Source organism: Callorhinus ursinus, unplaced genomic scaffold (genome assembly GCF_003265705.2).
Source record: "Callorhinus ursinus isolate GAN/ISIS: 27379988/994484 unplaced genomic scaffold, GSC_fseal_2.0 scaffold4, whole genome shotgun sequence".
NCBI lineage: Eukaryota > Metazoa > Chordata > Mammalia > Carnivora > Otariidae > Callorhinus > Callorhinus ursinus.
Genome location: NW_027397066.1, coordinates 122,564,970 through 122,587,931, shown reverse-complemented (window position 1 = coordinate 122,587,931; position 22,962 = coordinate 122,564,970). Strand labels below are relative to the sequence as shown.

General features: G+C 36.2%; 1 protein-coding gene across 3 annotated transcripts in view; it reads left to right on the top strand.

Annotated features, from left to right (window-relative positions):
* The window catches only part of TTC29 (tetratricopeptide repeat domain 29), a 246,768-nt gene that overhangs the window by 180,607 nt on the left and 43,199 nt on the right, over window positions 1–22,962 (top strand). The gene's annotated exons all lie outside the window — the stretch shown is intronic.

Genomic DNA, 22,962 nt, shown 5'->3' with positions numbered 1-22,962 from the left:
TGTGTCCTGCTGTATCCTAAAACAAATGGTATTATTTAGCACAAGTAGAAAAGACAAATATCAGAGACATTACTATAATTCTAAAAATAAGAAGCTGCTCCTTACCACTTTAGAGGGGAAGCAGTCAGTGCTCTATCTTCTCTTGGGATTCAGCTCCTTTCTCAGTTGAGAAACACCAAAAATGTCATGAACAGTTGAAACCATTGACTCTACGAATGCACCTTTTAAATGACTACCTTTTTCCAGAACAGATAGTGAGGTCATGTTAAGGCATAGCAGATTATTTTTAACTTATATTTTGCAATAAAACCCCTTCCTATGGTGCCTCAAATAAAAGTGTTAATGGGTGAGTGTTTACCATCTTCCTTCATTCTCTTACATGCTCAGTTTCCCTCCTCCTCCTCCTCCAACCCAAAGGAAAAGGATTTTCATTAGCTGAGGGAAAGGCTAAGTTGTTTTGCATAGAGGCTAAGTCACTCATAAGAGAAGGAAGAAGGTGAATGGGGCTAGAGACTAAGATGCTGATCCAGAGAGAGAGGAGACAAAGTTGGTGTGATGGAGTCGTGGGGCGGTGTGGAGAGAGTAAAGGAACAGTGCAAGAAAGGAAATGGGAGACAATGATGTGGTATGTTGGACTATGAATGAATTTCTGTAAATGATACCTGAAAAATGCAAGAATTTGAATTATACTTCAACTGCTTTTGTTGTTTGGACTCCTTTTCCCCTCCTGGGACAAAACCATGGAACTGGACCACACAGGTTTCCAGGTTTATAAAGTCTTTTCAGGTTATCTGTTTCAATTCAAAACTTTTTTCTTTATTTTTCTCTCTCTCTCTTTTTTCTGATGTTAACTTGGATACCAATGGTGATTAAAACTTGGATCAATTTAAATAAGACAAAGTCCCTTTCCTTCAGGCTTCTGTATTCTATAGTAAATAGTCATTCATAGCGAAGTAATAATTACAAAATAAATTGATTTGGATTTGTCATTTTCTGTTCTCCTAGACATTTCCCTGGTATTATCGGGTTGTGTTAAAAACAACAAAATATATCAGTGAGATCATAAACAAACTGAGGGTTCTAGAGGGGAGGGGGGTGGGGGGATGGGTCAGCCCGGTGATGAGTATTAAAGAGGGCACGTATTGAATGGAGCACTGGGTGTTATACGCAAACAATGAATCATGGAACACTGCATCAAAAACTAATGATGTAATGTATGGTGATAACATAACATAATAAAACAAATAAATTAAAAAAAACAAAAACAAACAAACAAAAAACCTACAAAACACTATGATGGATAGCGTTTTATATCATAGAATAGATTACATTGACATAAGAAAAAGGCTTTCAGGAGGGGGTATTGGTTAGCCCAGTGATGGGTATTAAGGAGGGCACCACTGGGTGTTATGCGAAAACAATGGATCGTGGATCACCACATCAAAAACTAATGATCTATTGTATGGTGACTAACATAACATAATAAAATTTAAAAAAAAGAGAAAAAAGCTTTCATCATCAGTCACTATCATTTCTTACTAAACAAAACAATGAGTTGGTTGCTGCAGCCAGTGTGGTATTCCCTAATTTATTTCTCTGTACACTTCTCTAACACAGTAACCCTAGAAAACTAGTTACATTATAAATATTTTACTTCTTAAGTAACTCTATAGGAATGTAATTAACAATCATTTTATCTTGGTATTTATTTTACTTGCTCCCTTCTTTTGATAATTAATGCACTTTCAATAATCCATTAATTTTAAATAGGATTTCCCGTATGAATGGCCAAGACAAAATATTTAATATCTATAAAATAATGAACTAAATATTCTAAAGTGGTCGCTTTCTGCACAAAGGTGGCAGGGAAAGGACTATTAGGAGACAAAATAAGACTACTGTGTAAAAGAAGTGAAGAAATGTGCTACAAAGCAGTAGAAGTTTCAGTGTTTTCTGTGTGTATTAAATCAGAACTTCAGAAATTAACTTGTAGAAGTAAAAATAAAGATGTAGAATTTTTAGTTGACAGTTGCACCACAGATTTTCTTTTGAATAAGCGTTTTACATCTAAAAAGATGTCATTGTAGGTGCCATGTGTTACTGGCTAAATAGCATGTTTAATAGCTGTTTCTGTTTTGTCTTTTATTTTATTTGCTTCCTAGTAGCAATTGGTCTGGAAATTTGCTTGTGGTTATCATTTTAGTTTTTTGTTTATTAAAAAAATTAAAAGTCAAGATTTTCTCATAGCTATCAGAATTCTCATTTAGCTTACCATTGAATTTCTTCTGTCGAATTTATCTAATAACCTATACATGTATAAAAAGACCTGTAGAGAGGCACAGCCTGTACGCAGCTAGGTGGATTTCATTTTCTAAAGATACCAAAGTGAAAACATTTCAAAATACTACTGTGATAAAATTTCATTTTCTGGTATCCTATACCAGAGTTGAATAATTTGAGATAATGCAGTATTGGAGTAACACGTTAGTGAACCTTGCTTGTAATGAAGTTCTACCAAACCTCCAATATAGTGAATGGGTTTTATATAATGTTTGCTTTTATTGAATAAATCTTTCATAATATAGTCCTTACATTAACTTAATACTGTGCCAAGCAAACTTTACAGTCTACCAATGTGTCATATACATTTCAAGATTTTAGTCTTAAACTATAAAATTACATGTGTTTTCAACCATCATTTGTTTAGAGATGCTGGAGTTCAGCCATATTTTTTACTGTGCCTTCAAAATCTCAGTGTTAAAGGAAAGGAATCTTCTGTTCAGAGCTTGATTCTTTCAATCCCTTTTCTTGAGGTTAAAATGAAAGTTAACTCATTTCAATATGACGTAATCTCTGGGGGGTTTTTTGGATATATATTTTTTGATTTGGAAAGATATCAAGCCCTCTAATACTGGATTATCTGACCTAGCAATTTTTCTACTCACATCTGGTTATATATTTCATTGTATTCCACGTTTTGTTCCAGACAATTTTTGTCGAGTGTATTTCTGAATATGTTATTATTTCAAGAAGGGGAGGATGTATTTTTATTTTTTTATTTTTTAAGGTTTTATTTATTTATTTGACACACAGAGAGAGAGCACAAGCAGGGGGGAGCGACAGGCAGAGGGAGAGGGAGAAGCAGGCTCCCCGCAGAGCAGGGGGAGCCCGATGTGGGGCTCTCGAATCATGACCTCGGATCATGACCTGAGCTGAAGGCAGTCGCTTATCCAACTGAGCCATCCAGGCACCCGAGGATGTATTTTTATAACAAAGTATGTCTGCTGCCATTTTCTTTTTTTTATAAGCCATTACCTTTCTTGCATACTTTATATCGCACGTGCACGTCTAACTAGTAAATTACACAAAGTTTATCCGACTGTCATAATCCTCAAATCCAAGATTGTCAGGATATTTTGTTTGTGAGACTCATGCAAATCTATAAAGTCCAGTTCCGCAGGATGCAATCAAAAGAGGTTATTTATAATGAGACACTGGATTCTAATGTAGGCCCAGCCGTTTACTATCGATCTTCCATTTTGTAATTTGTTACATGAGGAAATCATTTCAACTTTACAGAACTATTGAAAGAATTGAGTGTGAAAAACCTGGTGCAGTGAGATATACACATATATTTAATATATAAGATATTAAATAAATATTTAGTTCAGCATTTTAAGAGGTGGACTCCAGAAAAGGCAAATCTAGAGCTATGAGAAAACTCAGACAGTAGAAGCAGAAACTATCCCAAGAAAGAGCACTTAGTCCTAGAGAGAAATTCCTACAGATACTGCCCACTATGTACTTGCCTGAATGTCTCATCTTATTTGCCCAAATGGGACCCACGATCCCTGGAAGAGAGCTACAAACTGCTGACCTCAACAGATTGCACAATAGAACATGCTTCTTATTTTTGCTCTTACTAAACAGTTTAAGCAATTTAAACAATAAGAATGTGTCTTTATAATGCAGAAAATTAAGGTCCCCATACCATCTACACATACACACCAAGTTTAGAAAGGTTCATTCAGAAAATTATTCATTTGACCATGCTATACCCATTAAGATTCCTAACCCTGTGTATTACTGAGATGACTGAGACATTGTGGTCTCCACCCATGCATTGTGACTGAAAAGTGCTTTTTTTTTTTCATTCATTCCACAAAGATTTATTGAGCACCAGCCATGTGCTAGGGAGACTTTTCTAGGTGCAGGGGTTACAGTGTTGAAAAATTCAATGAATTTGAACACACAGCAAATAAAGAAATAGAGAAGATCCTTTCAGAGAGTAGCAGTTGTTCTGCAGAAATGAAAGCAGGGTGTGAGATGGGGAGAAGTCATGGAGAGCAGGGAGTTACTTTGGCTACAGTGACAGAGCAGAGAAGACCTCTTCCAAGAAGGTGGCTCGGAGTGGAGCCCCAAGTGGCAAGAAGTGGGGAGGCCCTCAAAGCTCTGGGGGAATTTGGGTCTGGGGTACAAGTCTTAGTACAACTCAGATGCTCTTCTAGCCGAGAACTTGGCAAGAGCAGAGTCATACTGCTGCAGCACCAGTAAGTATTTCTAAGGTGATCCCACATAGAGCTGGCGTCTCTGCTTGGGGCGGCAGACCTGGGAGAGGTGGCCCACGGGACCACAGCATGAGGGCCCTCACTGGCATAGGGACCTGGCCCAGGAGTGAGGCACTGTGAGCAGAACATGGACAGGTTGTTGAGGATGCTCATGTGGCCCATTGAGAAGCAGCCATGGTTTAGCTGGGTTCTTCAGGGGCCACCATAGGAGCCCTACAAGACCATCTTTTTGTCTACTCTGTTTGTATGGGTGGTGAAGTAGGGGTGGGGTGGGTTGTCCCAGCCCATGAGGCAAGGTTTCCCTTTGTTGCTTCACAATGAATTCCTGAAAAGTACTTTTAAAGACTATTCTGCAAAGTGGGGTGCCTGGGTGGCTCAGTCAATTAAGCATCTGCCTTCAGCTTCATGATCCCAGGGTCTTGGGATAGAGCCCCATGTCACGCCCCATGTCGAGCTCCCTGCTCAGTGAGGAACCTGCTTCTCCCTCTCCCTCTGCTGCTTACCCCACTCATGCTCACTCTCTCTCTCTCTCTCAAATAAATAAATAAAATCTTTAAAAAAAAAAAGAATATTCCATAAAGTTTAATTTGGCGGAAGCAGGTCAATTTTAGCAAATCTGGAAATTTTATCTCTCTAGAATTGCCCTTTCACAACTAAATTCAATTAAAATATTGTGAAAGTTCTACTACAAAGCATACTGTCACATTTATTTTAAATGGAAGGATTTTAGAAGGAAGTGGATAACTTTGTTATAAACATTTTATCTCCCATACTGAAATTTGATACACATTTAAATGTTCTTTGCTTTCTCTTAAAGCTAAAATTTTGAGTTAGAATTGTGTTTACTATCCTCGACACTTCAAAGAAAAGTAAAAATATATATAATACTTTCAAATAGTAAAATATTCCAATTTTTTAGAAACTCTACAGGTCTAGAATCCCAAGTAGCTATAAATGTCATTACTAAGATGGGGTGGGGGTGAAATATAACATCTTATCCACCAAAAAGATTATTTGAATGTAGTGTTGAATTTAAGATTCACTTTCTAGCTACAGCTATCTAGTTATAAGAGGCTCTAAAAGCAGTGGAAATAGCGGGGGATTCCATTCTACATGAAAACCTATAAATTCAATCTTATTTTGACTAGCTTCCAAGGTAGTCTTCCATTAAGAGGAGATTCAGAACCAATGTAAAGGAAGTAAAATGAACCCTTGGCAGTTTCACCAATAGTTGAGAGCCAATGACTGGGGGATAAAATGTAGTGATGCCCAGGCTCAGCCAGATAAAACCAAATCTAATCCAATTCTAATCTGTTCTAAAATCCCAGACTATAATGGCTGTCATGACAAAAAATTAAAACAAAGAATCATACTATTACTTTTATTTTAACACATTTAGTTAATTAAGTCAGTATTTTAATTGCTAATAGATATCAAGCATTATATAATGTTTACCAATGAAAGTAGCTTAAGAATGTACCACATATTTTGCTTGTATTCAATTTATAATACTATTTCAAAGCTTTTTCTAAGCTACAGTGAATTCCTTTAAAAATGTATTGCTCCTATTTGTTTATGATATCAAACCATACCTAAACACTGGGATTGCTAAAAATTGGGAAAATTTGGAAATTTATTGGAAGGAATCAAATTATGAAGGAAATGCTATCAATTATAACCAGGGATATTTCACTGAAGTTGGCAATAAATGATTATTATAAAATCTTTTTCAAAAGCTCTCACACAGTAATTCTGGGATGAGACATTTATTTTATTCTTGTATTTATACTTTATCTTCACAAGGATTCTAACCAGGTTATATTGAGACCCAAATATACTTCAGACTTAAGTTCCTCCTCTCATTGTTCAAGGTTGTTGCTGCCCAGCCTATAAATTTTAGAACAGCATTTTGAAACTATTTTTTACAAAGTCATTCTTTGTTGTCCATCATTTCTAGTAACAAACTCAATGTATAGTCTATTTATTTTCTGATGTAGAAATGGGTACTCACACATGTACAGATGGAGACATGGAGTAAGGATTGTGCCTGGATGTGGATATGGTTGTTGCTGTTGGGTGTGTGTACCTGTGCAGCTGCTTTTCTGCAACAGGGAATCTGTAAGAACCTCAACGTGCAGAATACAGAAAGCAAAGTGGAAAAGAGATTTTTCAACTTAATTTCCACTGAAAGTAAATCAAATAAAAAGAAAGAGCAAATGGCATACTGTAGTTCTGTCCCTCTCTGAAACTTGAGATATATATTTTTTGTACAGAACCAGCATGTGATAAATTACGTTTGAAGATGAATAGAGAAATTAAGGATGATTCCTAAATTGTTGGCTTGAGCAACTAGGTGGAGATGATTTTGACTGGGAAAAATCAAGGGTTCTCTTTGGGATGTGTTATGTTTCAGATATTTAAGATGTTATTAGACAGATTCTCAACCACAGACTTCAAGCAGGGGCTGGATATGTAAGTTTGGAGCTCAGAGGGGAAGACGGGGCTACAGACACAGATTTGAGAGTCATAGCTTATGGATAGCATTTGAAGTGGTGGTACTTCACAAAATAGCTTTGAGAGAGCATAAAAAGAAAAGGGAAAAATGGCTGAAGTCTGAGACCAGGCTCATTCTATAAGTGAAGGTTGGGTTCTAGAGCAGCAGCTAACAGTGGAGAGGAGAAAAAAGCACAGATGACTATATATCCATGAAACATTTTACTCCCATTGAAATGCGGAACAAAATTTTTAAAGACCTTAAAATGAATGACTAAGCTGGCAAAAAAAAAAAGTAAGGAAAATACCTAGGGGACTAAAATATAACATGCTTTTTTATGTTTGAGAAACAGCAAAGAAGTCATTTTGGCTTTAAGAGAAGTGAGCAGGAAGACAAGTGATAGGATATGAGGTCCCAGAATTCACGGCTGGGGTAAGATGAGATGATCCAATAGAAATGGAAGAAATTATGGTGAAAACAGGGAGACATGTTGGAGTGATATTCTTGTTTAGGCAAAAGGGAATGAAATCTACTACACAAATAGTAGGGATGGACTTTGATGGCAGCATGGACACATCTCCATTGAAACAAGAGTGTGGGCGGGCGCACAGCAAGTTACATGAGTCGATGTGCTGGAAGTTTATCAAAGTTATCTTTTAATTGCTCCAGTTTTCTTAATGAAATAAGAAATATCATTACAATCTAGAGATCAGATTGGGAGGTTTAAGAGAAAAAAGAAGGTATGAAATTATTTTCTTGAAGAATGAAAGAATATGAAAATTAGGTCAATACATGATTATTCCAAGGCAAATCTAGTGGACCACATGAGGTTAATGTTCATGAATATAAAGACCAGTCAACATTTTTGGGGTTTTCTCAAACCAAGTTAAGAGTTTCATTCTCTGGTACAGGGTGCCAAGTATGAAAGAAGTTGGACTTACCTAGGGTTGAGTTTACCAAGTAAGTACACAAAATTTTTTTTTAAAGTCAAGGGAAAAAATTAAAGGTGTATGCCAAGGACGAATTAATATGATAAATAATAAAAATATTTTTAAAACTGCAATAGAGGAGCACCTGGGTGGCCCAGTTGGTTAAGCGTCCGATTCTTGGTTTCAGCTCAGATCATGATCTCATGGGTTGTGGGATCGAGCCCCACGTTGGGTTCTGCACTCAGTGGGGAGTCTGCTTGGGGATTCTTGCCCTCTGCCCCTCCCCTCACTTGTTCTTTCTCCCTCTCTCTCTTTCTCTCTCAAATAAATAAATAAATCTTAAAAAAACCTGCAATAGATGTGCTAAGCATCAGATGATATCCAGCTAAATGGAGAGTTGATAAAATGAAAAATAGCTCTAAAGAAAATACCAGAATAGAACATGTTAAAGATAAAGGAGAAAGACAATATAGACTAGTGTTTAAGAATCACAAAAAATAGAGTAAAAATGTCCAACATATCATAATTGAAGTTACACAATGGAAAATGGGAGAGAAGCAACACCTTAAAGCTATCATGGCTGAGAATTGCCAAGAAATGAGAACTCACATATAAGAAGTACAACATGTTCCAAGCAAACTAAATAAAAAGAAATCTATGGTTTGGAAACATAAGAGTAAAACTTCAGAATATCAAAGATTAAAACAAAGATCTTAAAAGTGGCCAAAAAGAAAGAAAAAAAGTACTATCTTTAGAAAATGACAGATTCACAGTCAGCTACAGATAACAACAATGAAAGTTAAGAAACAGTGGAATAATATCTTCAATATAATGAGAGAAATCACAATCAACCTACAATTATAAATCCAGTGGCACTATCTATGAAGAACAAAGGTAGAAGTTTTTCAGATTAAAAAAATCCATCTACTGCTCACAGAACCATACTAAAACAAATCCTAAAGGATAAAGGAAAGCAATCTCAGAAGATCTAAAATTCAGAAAGAAAAGTGAGAAAAAGATACACATCTGAGTAAATCTAAATCATTAAGTACAACTAAACATTTTTTAAAAAAGAAAAATTATAAAATCAATTTGAGGGATTAAAAAAGATGAAAATTTCTAAGCAATAATTACATATAATTCAGAATGGAATGGTAGGTTAAATTAATTTACTTTCAAATTTTTAAATCTTTTTTAATTTTTTAAGTAGGCTCCATGCCCAGTGTGGAGCCCAACGTGGGGCTTGAAGACCCTGAGATCAAGACTTGAGCTGAGATCAAGAGTCAGACAACCAACTGAGCCACCCCAGTGCCCCTACTTTTAGCTTTTTAAACTAGATTATATATCATATCTAAAATAACAACTAAAAGAAATAGATTGGTAGAGGGGAAGAAAGGAGTGAGGTGAAAAAGCCCAAACAAACCAAAAAGAGGGAAGAGAGGAAAAAATAAAACACAGGGAATATTAGAACAAATAAAAGGCATTAAATAATATACTAAAAATAAACCCATAATAACAATGAATAACAACTTACTAAATTATTAAACTATCTTGTGCACTATTAAAGACAAAGATTAGGGGCACCTGGGTGAGGCAGTCAGTTAAGTAATCTCTTGGTTTCAGCTCAGGTCTCGATCTCAGAGACGTGGATGGAGCTCCCTATTGGGCTCCACTCTCAGCAAAGAGTCAGCTTAGGTCTCTCTCTCTCCCTCTCCCTCTGCTCCTCACTTCCCCCCAACCATCGCCCCCCACCCCGCTCTATCTCTCTCTCAAATAAATAAGTAAATCTTTAAAAAAAAATGAGACTGAATTAAACAAATCTAGCTATATGGTATTAACAAGAAAAGATGAAAAATAAAAGAATACGAAAAGATATACATGCAAATACTAAAGAAAGCAATGCATCTTTTATTTATTAGATAAAATAGGCCTTTAAAGCAAAAGCACTGGAGACAGAAAGTTACTACATAATGACAAAAGGTTCAATTCACCAGGAAGATATAATATTCTAAATGTAAATTTGCCTAATATCAAAGCATGTCAATGTATAAAATGAAAATAGAATCAACATGGAGAAATTTCAATTCTACCATCATAATAAAAACCTTCACTTTTTTTTCTTGGTAACTGATGGATTAAGCAAACCAAAATATCTGCAAAGGTAAAGATTCAAACAGACAAATTTTTAAATGATGTAATGAACACATGAAACTATAATAGTGGGAAGTAATTTTTAAAAATTAATGTCCATGAAATGAACCTTGACAGAATCCATAGGACTGATATCATACAAATAATGTTTGCTGTCCACAGTACAATTAAGTTAGGATAATTTAAACAAAAACTTGTTTGAAAATTACAAAAAATTTCTAAATAGCATTTTCAAAAAAAAAAGTCGGAAAGGAAATCAGGAATTTCTTAGTACTGAATAACTGAAAATATCAAAATTAATGAAAGGGAGCTAAAGCAACTCATAAAGGGAAATTTATAACCTTGGATATTGTATAAAGAAAGAGGCAGTGTAGGGCATCCTGGTGGCTCAGTCAGTTAAGCGTCTGCCTTCGGCTCAGGTCATGATCCTGGGGTCCTGGGATTGAGTCCTGCATCTGGCTCCCTGCTCTGTGGGGAGTCTGCTTCTCTCTCTCTCTCTCTCTCCCCCCCTTCTCTCTGTCTCTATCTCATGAATAAATAAATAAAATCTTTTAAAAAAAAAGAGGCAGTGTATACATAAATGAACTAAACATACAAACATGTTTGTAGCTAAACATACAAATTAAGAAGTTAGAAAAACAATAAATTTAAAGAAAGTAAAAGAGAGGAAATGGTAAAAAAAAGAATAGAAATTAATGAAATAGTAGATTACAAAGATAAAAAGGGAAGTATAATTGATAATTGAGTTTGTGTGTCCACTGAAATATTCCCAGAACTCTAGGTCAGTATGGGCAACTTTGCCATCTTTTCTGTGATATCTAATCGCCATTTGAATCTCAAATGATTTTTTTCATCCCCACACACTCATCCCACACCCCCAGACTTGCTCCTGGAACAATCTTCTCTAAGTTAAATGATAAATCCATTATTCTGGCTTCTGAAGGCAAAACTCCTGAAGTCATCTTGACCTCTCTTTCCTCGTGGCCCACATCCAGTTAGTGAACAAAACCTATTGGCTCTTTCACCATTTTGGTAGCTCAGGGGCTTCTCTAAAGTGGAAAAACCTCACATGCATTCTATCCTATTCTATCGCAAAGATACCCTATATTTGGAGTTATAGAGCTTAAATTCTAGCAAGACAAGAGAAGAATGAGAAGCTTAGGAAATTGGGGCTAGAGAAGAGAGGGTTGGCAAAGAACAGGTAAATGAAGGGTAAACGGCCTACTGTAAAGTAATGGGAAGGTTATGTGGGTATTTATGCTTTCAAATACCATCTTAGTTATTGGAAGAAACACATCTTTTCTCTCCTTAGAACTTCTCTGCTCAAATCAAAAATATCCAGGGCACATAAACAACAATGATATAAACTCCTCTTTACTAATTAAAAAAAAAAAAAGTCAGGCGGTATATGAAGAACCAACTGGGGGTCTAGTCCTGGCTCCACCACCTGGTGGATGGGTTGGCAGAGGCATTACAACTCTGTACTTCAGTTTTATTTTCGATAACGAGGACGGTGAACTTAATGTGATCACAGAAGTATCTTCTGCCTTAGAGGGGCCGTGATTCCAGGAGAACAGAGCAGGGAAGGCAGTAGTACCCTACATCTATAATTCACCCAGGAAAACCTGTAGGTTCTTTGAGTTGCAAGCCAGGAGCTTGGTGTAAAATATATCTGTCATTACATTTGTTAGAATGGGGTATTTCTGTGTTTCACCCCTGTGAAGTCTGACTTATGAAAATGGCCCAGCTTGCTTGAAGTCTGATACAAAAGGAGAATATTGACATTTTGTGTTTTAATCCTGTGCCCTTCTTATACCCAACCATCTTTAGAGGCTGTTTTAGCAAAATTACCTCCTTTTATGCTTTCCACATTTAAAGCTGCAGTTGAGAGAAATTTCAAATTTTAAACTATGTCTCTTAAAAACAATATCTCTTTAAAAATAGAAAAAATGGAAAATCTGCTTCAAAGGGAAAATATTTCATAATTAAATAAACCATTTCCAAAAATACTAAGCTAATGAGATATACAAAGTTTTTATCAATAAATTTATATTCAAGGACATTTTAAATATTTTTGCAATATCACCATCACTTGAATTTATTGCTCATGTTTACAGGTATAGGTATACTCATCAGTTTTATTAGAAACATCTAAACAACATATAGCCTTTGACCAAAAATTGACCATAAAACTAAGAACTAAAGTCCACGCATTTCTTTTAATAATGAAGGCTTAGCTCTCTGCTCCTGGGCATATTCACATAATGTGCCTGTAAGCTCTGTTCTGTATCCAAAATTATGATTAGTATTTTTAATCAATGGCTTCTGTTCTTACTGGGGCTATCAACATATCAAAATGGTATGTGCTAATTGGACATAATAACTGCTAAGACTTTAGAGCTAATATAAAAGAATGACTAACATTTATGAGCCCTTACATGTTAGGCCCTATGCTAAGCAATTTCTATGCAGTGTCCCTTTTATTCCTACAAAGATATTACAGGTTAGGTACAGGTCAGGTTCTTGGTGGCAGGGACCTTGGCTGTCTATCCTCTTCACCACTGAACAGCAGGGCCTGGCATTGAGTAGGCTTTGAATGTATTTATCAAATGATTGAGGAAATATCATTGTGACCATTTTAGACATTAAAAACTGAGGCTTAGGGAGATTAGGAGATGTGCTAGTGAGTGACAGAGCTGGAATGTAAACCCAGGTTTGATTGCAGAATCCATGCTTTGAGTCACAACCTTTGCCTGATTTGGTCATTGATCCCAAGTTTTTTGAATTTGAGGGATGTTATCTCTTATTAGATTATGCTTAATTTTGAACTTCTTGAAGATCAGAATTCAGCTGAGTGTATTTCTGTCAAGCAGTTATAATTTACATAAGTCAAAAAAATTACAGACCTACTCAAGGAAATCCTTGCCCCTAACTCCTTAAGTATTAAAGATTCTCTTTTTAAAAAAGTGAAAATGTTTCCCCATCAAGGTGGTAATAGAAAACTAATATGAAGGAGGAAGTGTGGTCTTGCTGCGTAAAATGTGGTCTGTGCTTGGCAATGTGGACATCACCTGGGAATCTTAGAAATGCAGAAGCTCAGGTCTACCCAGATCTACTGGATCAGCATCTGCATGTTCAACAAGATCCTTAGGGTTCTCAGCCCTGGCAGCAGTTTAGAATTGTCTGTCAGTTTTTTTAGATATATATAATTTTTTTTAGTATAGTTGACATAAAGTTATGTTAGTTTCAGAGTACAACATAGTGATTCCACAACTCTGTAGCTTATGCTACGTTCACAAGTGTAGCTCCCATTTGTCCTCATACAACGCCAGTACAATGTCATTACCTCTGTTAGCTCCTTATAACAACTGATGTAGATTATACCCCACACCCAGGGATCTGGATTTAAATGGACATAACTGGGTGGCACCCAAAACCCCCCAAGTGATTCTAAGGAGGTGCTAGGGTTGAGAACTAGAATTGTAAGCCTGAAATGACCGAGTCTACCTCTTTTCCCAGTGCCTCCACTAGCTGAACAAATCATACAACTTCTGTTAACTTTGCCTTTGAATCTATTTGGCTAAGATAACCTATATCCTTCTCCTTCAGAGGAGTTGTAACAAACAGACACAAAAAGCTTTGAGAACGTTAAAAGCGCAATGTACATGTTATTTTTATTATTTTTATTTTGTTTAACTGCAAGTGTAAACTCTAAAGTTCATCATTTGAACATCAACATGAGCCTTATTTTAAATAACTTAGAGTATGCAATGGCATTTGTTTAGAAACTTGGAAATTATAAAAGCAACTGAAGATATAAAAGCTCTTTAAACTATACGAGGATTAACAGAAGAGTGTCTAAATGAAATCCAATTTTGTATCCTTTCTCTATGACACTAATTATCAGCCCAAAGTGTAACTAAGTTGGTAATTGGAACTAGGACATAACCGCTATATGAAGATACCTTTGTCTTGTCCCGCTTAAATCACAGCAGAAATTGGGACTTTCTTTTTAATGATGTGTAAAGTGCTTTTGGATCAACATCTTTCTTTGGGGCATGCATGAAAAATATATCCTTTATGTATTATTATTATATTTCTTTTTTTAAGTATCTAAAAGCTAGAAATCACCAATGATAGACACTTTCACTACCTTTCACTATTATATTTGTTGTAGTTCTGCCTTAGTAAAATCCCATAATTCATTTTTTTAATCCTCAAAATCAGAAAAATATTCTAAAGGTGCTTTAAATGCTTGAGTATTTGACTTTATCAGATACAGTAATTTTTATTGTGTGTAAGTTGATGTCATCTAAAAAGAATGTCAAGGGCGCCTGGGTGGCTCAGTTGGTTAAGCGACTACCTTCAGCTCAGGTCATGATCCCGGAGTCCCGGGATCGAGTCCCACATCAGGCTCCCTGCTCAGCAAGGAGCCTGCTTCTCCCTTTGACCCAACCCCCTCTCCTGTACTCTCTCTCATTCTCGCTCTCTCAAATAAATAAATAAATCTTTAAAAAAAAAATAAAAAGAAAGTCAAAAACATTTGTAATCACCAGAGCAAAACATTCATATTATATCTTGTGTACCTTAGAATTTCAACCATTAATACTGATAGTAAGAATTTGATTCAAAACTCTGGTGTTATAGGCCAATATGTAGTTTTAAAAAAAGAAAGATTTGAAGAGGAGAGAAATGCTTGAAAGCAACCGTCTTGTTGCTGAAAGTTAGGCATAGTTAATAGGTTAATTTCTGTTTATTGAATAAGAGAGCCCAATGCTGATTGATATAGTAATTTCAGTGTTTGCTATGGCAAATATTTAGCTCATTATCAGTTTTAATAGCATTTTGCAGAACAAGCCTTTTCTTGACATCTAGAAAATACTATTAAATTTCCCTGCATAGATACATTGTTATGACATGCAATAACTACTTGAATATAAAGGGGATTAATAATTTAAAAGGTGTTAACAAATTAGGGCCATCATTAAAAATAGACTTTGAACCATTTTGTAGCAAAATCAGATTGAGGTAATGCTCTGCTCTTATGATAAAGAATTACTGCATTAATTCTGCAAAGTGAACTTATTGCTCCTATTCGTCTCCAAAACCCTGGAGCATTAAAAGACAGGAAGAATGAAATGATCACTGCATTTTTTTCAGGCACAACAGCTCTAATATTTCCATCACAGTTTCACAGCTCAGCCAGCCTAGTTGTGTTAATAGGGGGGAAAAAACCTTCAAAATGTCATCTTTTTCTTTAATTTTGCTTTTAGCCTGTCCTATAAAATCGGGCCAGATTTTCTTGGACGGTTTATAATAATAAATAGAAAATTGTATTTAACTTAGGCAGCATCAGTATTGACTACATGGCTTAATACCGTTTTGCATCTGACTTTTTAAAATTTAATCCATGAGCATGTTGAAGATCTTCTTTCCACATCATTTACCCTACTGATGGCTGGAGTTGACCCAGCTGATGGGGATGGCTAAGTGGTGTCCCCTTCCTTCCTCACTACTCCATGGACATCCCTCCTAAAACTAAGGACTTTTGGATGCAGAGGAGAGTCCCACTGAAGTTGTTTTGTCAAGAGAAATTGAGAGCTACACTCTGCTATTTGAATCTTCAAATTTAATGCTCGATTTTCTTTGCTTTTTCTTCGTTTCTCTTAAAAATAGGATATATGATAACACATTTGGAAAGAACTGTTGTACTTGCTGATAACCAAATTCTCTGTGCAAACTATTAATATAAACTGAAAAGAAAATGAAAATTGGCGTAGAAATTGCAACTACAATGCATATGTTCATAGAGTCACGGATTATTAAAGCTGAAGTAGAGCTCCAAGCTCATTTTTTCCAACCCTTGGATTTTGAAGTTGAGGAAACTGAGGCCCAGGCAGGCTTAACACACGTGGCTGAGTGACTGTTAGAAACTCTGCATTGTTATTTTTTCAATATCAGCCATCCCTGAGTCTGAAATTCCCATATTTCTCAATACTACTTGAGTACTTCATTGATTACAGCTGTAAAGTGTAACAAATTCTCGATTTAGGGCCAGCTGACCTAGAACTTGAATCCCAAATTATTCACATATTTGAGAAAAATCACTTGACCTCTCATTAGTGTTGGTTTCCTCATCCACGAAATGTAGATACTAATGCCCTCCTTCAGAGGTGCCCTGTGAATTAACTGGATTATATATATGTAAGCACTGTATACTATAAATCTTTATACAAATAATAAGTCATTATCATTAAGAAGGAATGTCTGCTCCCACTAAATTAAGGCATTTTGTTATCTGGGAGGGGAATTATTAGTTAGCTAACACATTAACAAGGCCTTGAGGCAATGGGATAAAACAATACGTTTTCATTTGGGGGAGAAGAAAGGTAGAGAAAGATCTAAGGCATTGGCAATTAGAGCCGAACAGTGAGGCACCAAGGGCAGTGGTTAAAAATAGCAGAAAGAAAGTGGAGGAGATGGGGAGCTCCATTTTACAAGTGAGAAAATGGAGGTTTGGAGAGGTTAAGTAATTTGACCCCAGTGACCCAGCCAGAGGGTGAAATTAGTAGGACTAAAACCAGGGCTCTCTGATTCTGGAGACCAGATATGATTAACTACCAGGAGAATGATTTACAGTATCATAAATAGGATGAAATTTTGCACTAAGATCGTCAGAGAACATTCTTTTCTCATGTCAGAAGCTGAAGGTGAAACATATTATGAAGGAAATCTAAGGATGCAGTGGAGATCTGTGATGCCAACTTGCTAAAGCAATGTTGGACAAATGTTTTATTTACAGCATAATCCCAGGAATGATTCTAAAGGAACTCTGATTGGAATTTGTCAACGATCTTTCTAACCTTTGACAATTCATTTAAGAACTGAACAACTTTTTTTTTTTTAAAGATTTTATTTATTTGACAGAGAGAGACAGCGAGAGAGGGAACACAAGCAGGGAGAGTGGGAGAGGGAGAAGCAAGCTTCCCGCTGAGCAGGGAGCCCGATGGGGGGCTCGATCCCAGGACCCTGGGATTATGACCTGAGCCGAAGGCAGACGCTGAACGACTGAGCCACCCAGCCGCCCCAAGAACTGAACAAATTTTAAATGTCTAGTTCCAATAATACCAACTTACCCACCAAGGCTTCTTATCAATTCTCAATCCTTCTAGCAGTCTCTTCTGATCTAACTAGAGGCTGTTTCCTTCTTGGATTATAAATTGATTGTGAAGAAAAATTATTTGACAATTCATTAAACCTTGTGATTTCATCCTCTGCCAAAGATCCCATAAAACCTAATGCTGAAGTATATTTATACATAATGTCATTTAACCCAGTTTTGAAAATCATTGCAATGGAATTTAGCAATAATGAGACTAATGGCTTTATCACAAACCCACTTTTAAAAAATATACTAATTCAATTTTCTTGTTAATTTTCTTTTTACCAGACAGGTAGTCCATGTGCAATAAATATATTATTAAAACATTGTATTTATTTAGAAATATGTAGCCCTACCTATCCCACCCAAACAACGAAGCTTCTCAGCCACCATCAATGCCAAAATAATGTGAAAAGAATTGTTATCTTTATATTCGAGAATCCTTAGTGGTGTAGAAGTAGAGAAAGAGAAGCAGCCATGAAAATACTAGCCAAAGGAGGAATTTGTTCTGTGGTAGATACCAACCCAAAGTTGAGGCTCACACATAATGAACTCCTCATCAAAAGCAGCTTTCCTTTGGTGCCTGGGTGGCTCAGTCAGTTAAGCATCTGACTCCTGGTTTTGGCTCAGGTCATGATCTCAGGGTTGAGAGATGGAGCCCCATGTTGGGCTCAGCTCTGGGCATAGAACCTGCTTAAGATTCCCTCCCTCTGTCCCTCCCCGGGTCCCCTGCCACCCCCATGTGCCCGTTCCCTCTTAAAAAAAAAAAAAAAAGGCGTCTTTCCTCACATGTCAGAATGATTTGCTTATATATGTTTTGCTTCTCTGTTTGAGGTTCAGTAAGTAGGCATTTAAGTTAACAAACATTTGTTTTTAAATGCAAACGTGTAAGAAGGTTATGGCCATTCACACATTAGAATTGACTGGCTTACGCTGGTTGCTTGCTTCCTAACATGTAGCTGAGCCTAGCTGAGCTAAGACACTGTGAGTCTGAGTAAATAATTTTTTGACTCAAGATCTCACTGCTTTCCAGATTTATTCTATTTCTGAAACCCCCAATTTGCCCTTAGTGTTCTGCTCTCCTTGAGAATTCAGCTATCTGACCCGCATATGTGTTTATGGCAGAGGCTATATATTCTGAGCAACGGTCCCCTCTAGAGAGTTAAAGCTTTAAAAACATTTCAGTCAGTGTTATTGACAGTTGATTTATATCCTTTGAATTTGCACTCCTGACCAAGATTCTTTTTTTTTCCCCCAGCCATAGACTATCAGTATCATTTAAAATGGTAAATCTGGGCAGATGCCAAGGTCTGCCTATCTTTTGAAGGCTGCCTGTCTAATCAATTCACTTGGTTTGGGGTCACATTACAAACCAAATCAGTTGTGTTAGTGCGCTGAAGTAGGAACAGTGATACCTCGTTATCACGGAAGGATCACGTACTTATATGCAGAAATGCTTCCGGAAGAAATTATACATAATGCTCTCATTTTTGTAGCTAAGATAAAAATTAAAGGAGTTTTAGTTCCAAATTTAGCCCATTCTTTGATTTAAAGATTAAAGCCTGGAAAGCTGAATGCATTTTACCTAAATATTAACTTGTGATTTTTGGTTTCTTTTAAAGAAACAATGGGACATTTAAATTATAATTTAACTTTATAAAGAATTACTTTCTATGAAAATCTTATCTCTTTCATGTGACTTTGACTTAATACATTTCTCTTTTTTATTTTGATGATATAATGTTCTAAATTTTAAAAATAGCAGACAATTATACTTTAATTATTTTTAAATAATCCCTAAAATTCTTCCAAACCTTTAATTGCATTTTTTAATCTATAGAGTGATGAACTAGTACATGAAAGTCTAACTTGTAACATTAATGAAGTATTTTGGGGGTTGGTTTGTTTTTTTTTTTGGTAACACATATAAAAATACATACATAAAGCTTATGGCCAAACTTAAAGTCAATAAGCCTATGCATGAGAAGTGAAATAGTCTAATCTGTAAATAGGAAACTGATGATCTTCATGGAGAAAAAAATGAGAAAAAAGAAAAGAAAAAAACCTCTTTATAGTTGCTGTCACTTTTAGCAGACAGTAAGAAAAAACACACACGTTAGTGGTACCTCAGGACATGATCATCCTTTTGAACTGAATTTATGCAGTACATTTCTGTTCCTCAGCACTATGTCTCCAAGCATCGCTTTACTCAACATTGTTAAGAGCCTCAGTCTGGAGGTGATCCTTTTATTATATTTTGATCATCTGTAGATAAAATGTCAAGCACAAGTAGTATAATAGAAGCAAATGATATCTATGTTTGAACATGATAAAAAAAAAAAGTCCCTCACCTAAATTAGCCTAGGTATATGTACTCCTCTAAGCTGATTCTATTTTAAAGTGTTTTCTTTCTTTTTAAAATTAAGTATTCTTATTAAAATACTTACAAACCAATTAACCAGGGAACTGCCCGCTAGTAATGCCTTAAGGAATATTTCTCATTGGGGTGACTGAGGCTTGGAGTTGTGATAGGCAATGGTACTATCAGTTCCCCAGCCCCCCAGCAAGAGGGATGAAGGCTGCATCTCTCTCTCGAGTAGCCCCTTGAGGTTAGCTTAGAGCAGTGCTTCTGCTTTGGAAGAAGCTGTCAGCCCTCTGGGCTACAGGAATATGCTGTTTTTAATAAGACCTTGCACAAGACAGTAGCTATGATTTGGAGTCTATTTTCTCCCCTCTACCACTCTTGAAATGGAACGGATCACAAGTTGATTGAATACTTAATGCCAAGCTAGTTCTGAGCATTAGAAATCACTTATAGATCTATATGTTAAACTTTCAAAAAAATGGTTTGAATAACATGCTTTTTGGGTATATCCTCCACTCTGTGCTCTGGAAACATCTCTTGCCATGGGAAAAGACTGGGAATATGCGAATTAAGTTCAGGTAGGTGTCGTCACCGTCTTCCCCTCTGGCTGAGCAATAACCAACCCTGTTATTTAGTGTGGTCTTTTCTCTAGAACTAGTTTAGAACTTGCATGGAGTCAGCCTATAAATATTAATGTGCAATCTCTGAAAAGGAATACGGTGCAGATTGAAAAAAAAGAGGCTTTTTGGTTAAGTCTAAGTGCAGCAAGTTTGAAGATCACAGTCTATGACTTTGACTTTCAGAACTCACTATAGGTGGTGACTAAGATGAAGAAACTGGTAGCACGTCGCTATGCTCTCTCCTGTCAATCAGTTAACCACTGAAAGATTTTACCTTTTTCAAAAAAATGTGTCACTGAACGAAATTTATCTGAAAGTTCTGAGACAAGCACAGATGCTCCCTGTGTTACCTTACGAGCACTAACTTCAATTCAGTTGTTCATCACCTGTAACAAACCCTTTTTGGTCCTACAATACTTATACCAACAGTAATTTGAATATGGACAAATGTTGTGTTTTGCCATGCCCTACACTGCATTCCAGTTAAAGCAGGGATACCTGAATTCTGTAACCACCAAGCACTGAGCCAGACTTGGAATTGGAAATGCCAACAGCAAAAATGCCTCGTACTTAGTAAAGTCAGAAATAGGAGAACCGAGTATCCAGTGGAGGAGATTGGAAAAATTTTTCATCCATATCTCCACGAAGAAATTAAGAAGTAAGCTTCTCACTTAAAGCAGTCATAATTCGGAAGGGAACGAGAACATCAGCAGAACACAGGCAACAGAGAAGAGAGCTAAATGAGTTCAGCATGATGAAAGAGGCTTGCAGGTCCTAAGAAACTGAGTTACACAATTGAAATAAAGAGAGATGAGGAGTTCTGGTCACCGAAAGTCCCAACTCTAAGTAACTGAAGAGGTCACTCACTGCTATGGAAACTTCATCCCTAGGAAACTCACTGAGAGCCCCAAATCCAGAAATAACTTTAGCTAAACATTTGCACCTCAAAATTGAAATAGCAAAGCTTTGTGTGGTTGTCAAATGTGATAATTGATGTAGAATCCAGGTGTATATTGTTGGTATATTTTTTAATGGAAGTACAGTTGACACACAATGTTACATTAGTTTCAGGTGTGCAACATAGTGACTTGACAAGTCTATACGTTCTGCTGTGCTCACCACAAGTGTAGCTACCATCTGTTTCTCTTTAAAAAAAGTTTTTTAAATTTATTATAGTATGGTAAGAACACTTAACATGAGATCTACTCTCTTAATTTTGTACATGTACAGTACCACATTGTGTATATATATATATTTTTTTTTTCCGTGTTGGGAAAGTGTCTTAGAAGTCAGAAAAAGTGGCAAATCATATTTCAGTTACACTCCTTATTACTAGACAAGCCAGCCAAACTATGCCTGGGCCACTAAGAACTCAATTTCATCTCCTTTTTAGCCCTGAATTCTTTGATGACTACTTTCCAGGAATTAAATTTTGGGGTGGTTGCTGGAGGGGAGGGTTGGGAGGATAGGCAAAAATAGATGAAGGGAATTTAAGAGGTATAAACTTGCAGTTATAAAGTAAATAAGTCACAGGGATGAAAAGTCCAGCATAGGGAAGGTCGTCAGTAATATTGTAGTAACTTTGTATGGTGACAGAAAGTGACTAGACTTATCGTGGTGAGCATTTCATAATGTATCTAAATGTTGAATCATTATGTTGTACATCTGAAACTAATATAATATTGTATGTCAGCTGAACTTCAATTTAAAAAAGTTAAACTTTTTAACTATAATAACAAGCATGTGTGAAAAATACTTGTTTCCTTAAAAGATCTGTGGAAGTTAGTAAGTAGAAACTGAAAATACGTATACATTAAGCACTGTATGCATTTTATCATTACTTGAATTACTTTTGCGGGGGGAGGGAGCAGAGCAGGGGGGAGGAATGAGAGGGTTGCCTAGGTTAGATCAACTATTCCTAAATCCAAAAGTCTCAAAGCAGTAATTATGTATTCATTACTGGGCACATTTTCTGAAATCAAAATTGAACATAGTTAATAGAATTAATGTTTCAGTGAACCTTAATTGTATATTTAACAGTTGCCTACTATACACATAATCTGAGACGAAGCTTGGTTGATTTTAACGGCAGTGGGATCACAGTAGAGAGATGGCCAGCTTTTGTTGTCTACAGACTACATTGCCTTAAGAGACGTTGAGACCAGCAGAGGAAAAAAAAAAAGAAATTACACTGATCCAGTAGATATACTGCTGAGAGCTTCCTATTATATTCTCACCTCAGACATTGTACCACCATTAAATTCATACATTCAGGCCCTGGGAATCAAGCCAGCCTGACACATAGGTTTGGCTAAAATGAATCCAGTGTATTAGTTTTTGTGAAAATGATTAAGCTCTATGGATTGGAAATCAGTTCTATTTTTCAAGCAGTCAAAGGCAAATAAACCTTAATGTAAGAGACCAAATGAGAAGAAGCCTGGCAGAGATAAAATTGAATCGCAAAGGAAAGAGAGCTTCCATAAGGCATGATTTGAGCCAGAAAACAACACAAGATCATTGATTTGGCAGTTGTTTTTTTTTCGTTTCGTTTTGTTTTTTTTTTAATCTGCTAACAGGCAACATTTTTTAAGCCTTTTAAGGTGACTGTACATCACAAAGGCATAATTTTAATCAGAATTCTTACAACGTTTCCCAAATTCCTAAAGGCAATCA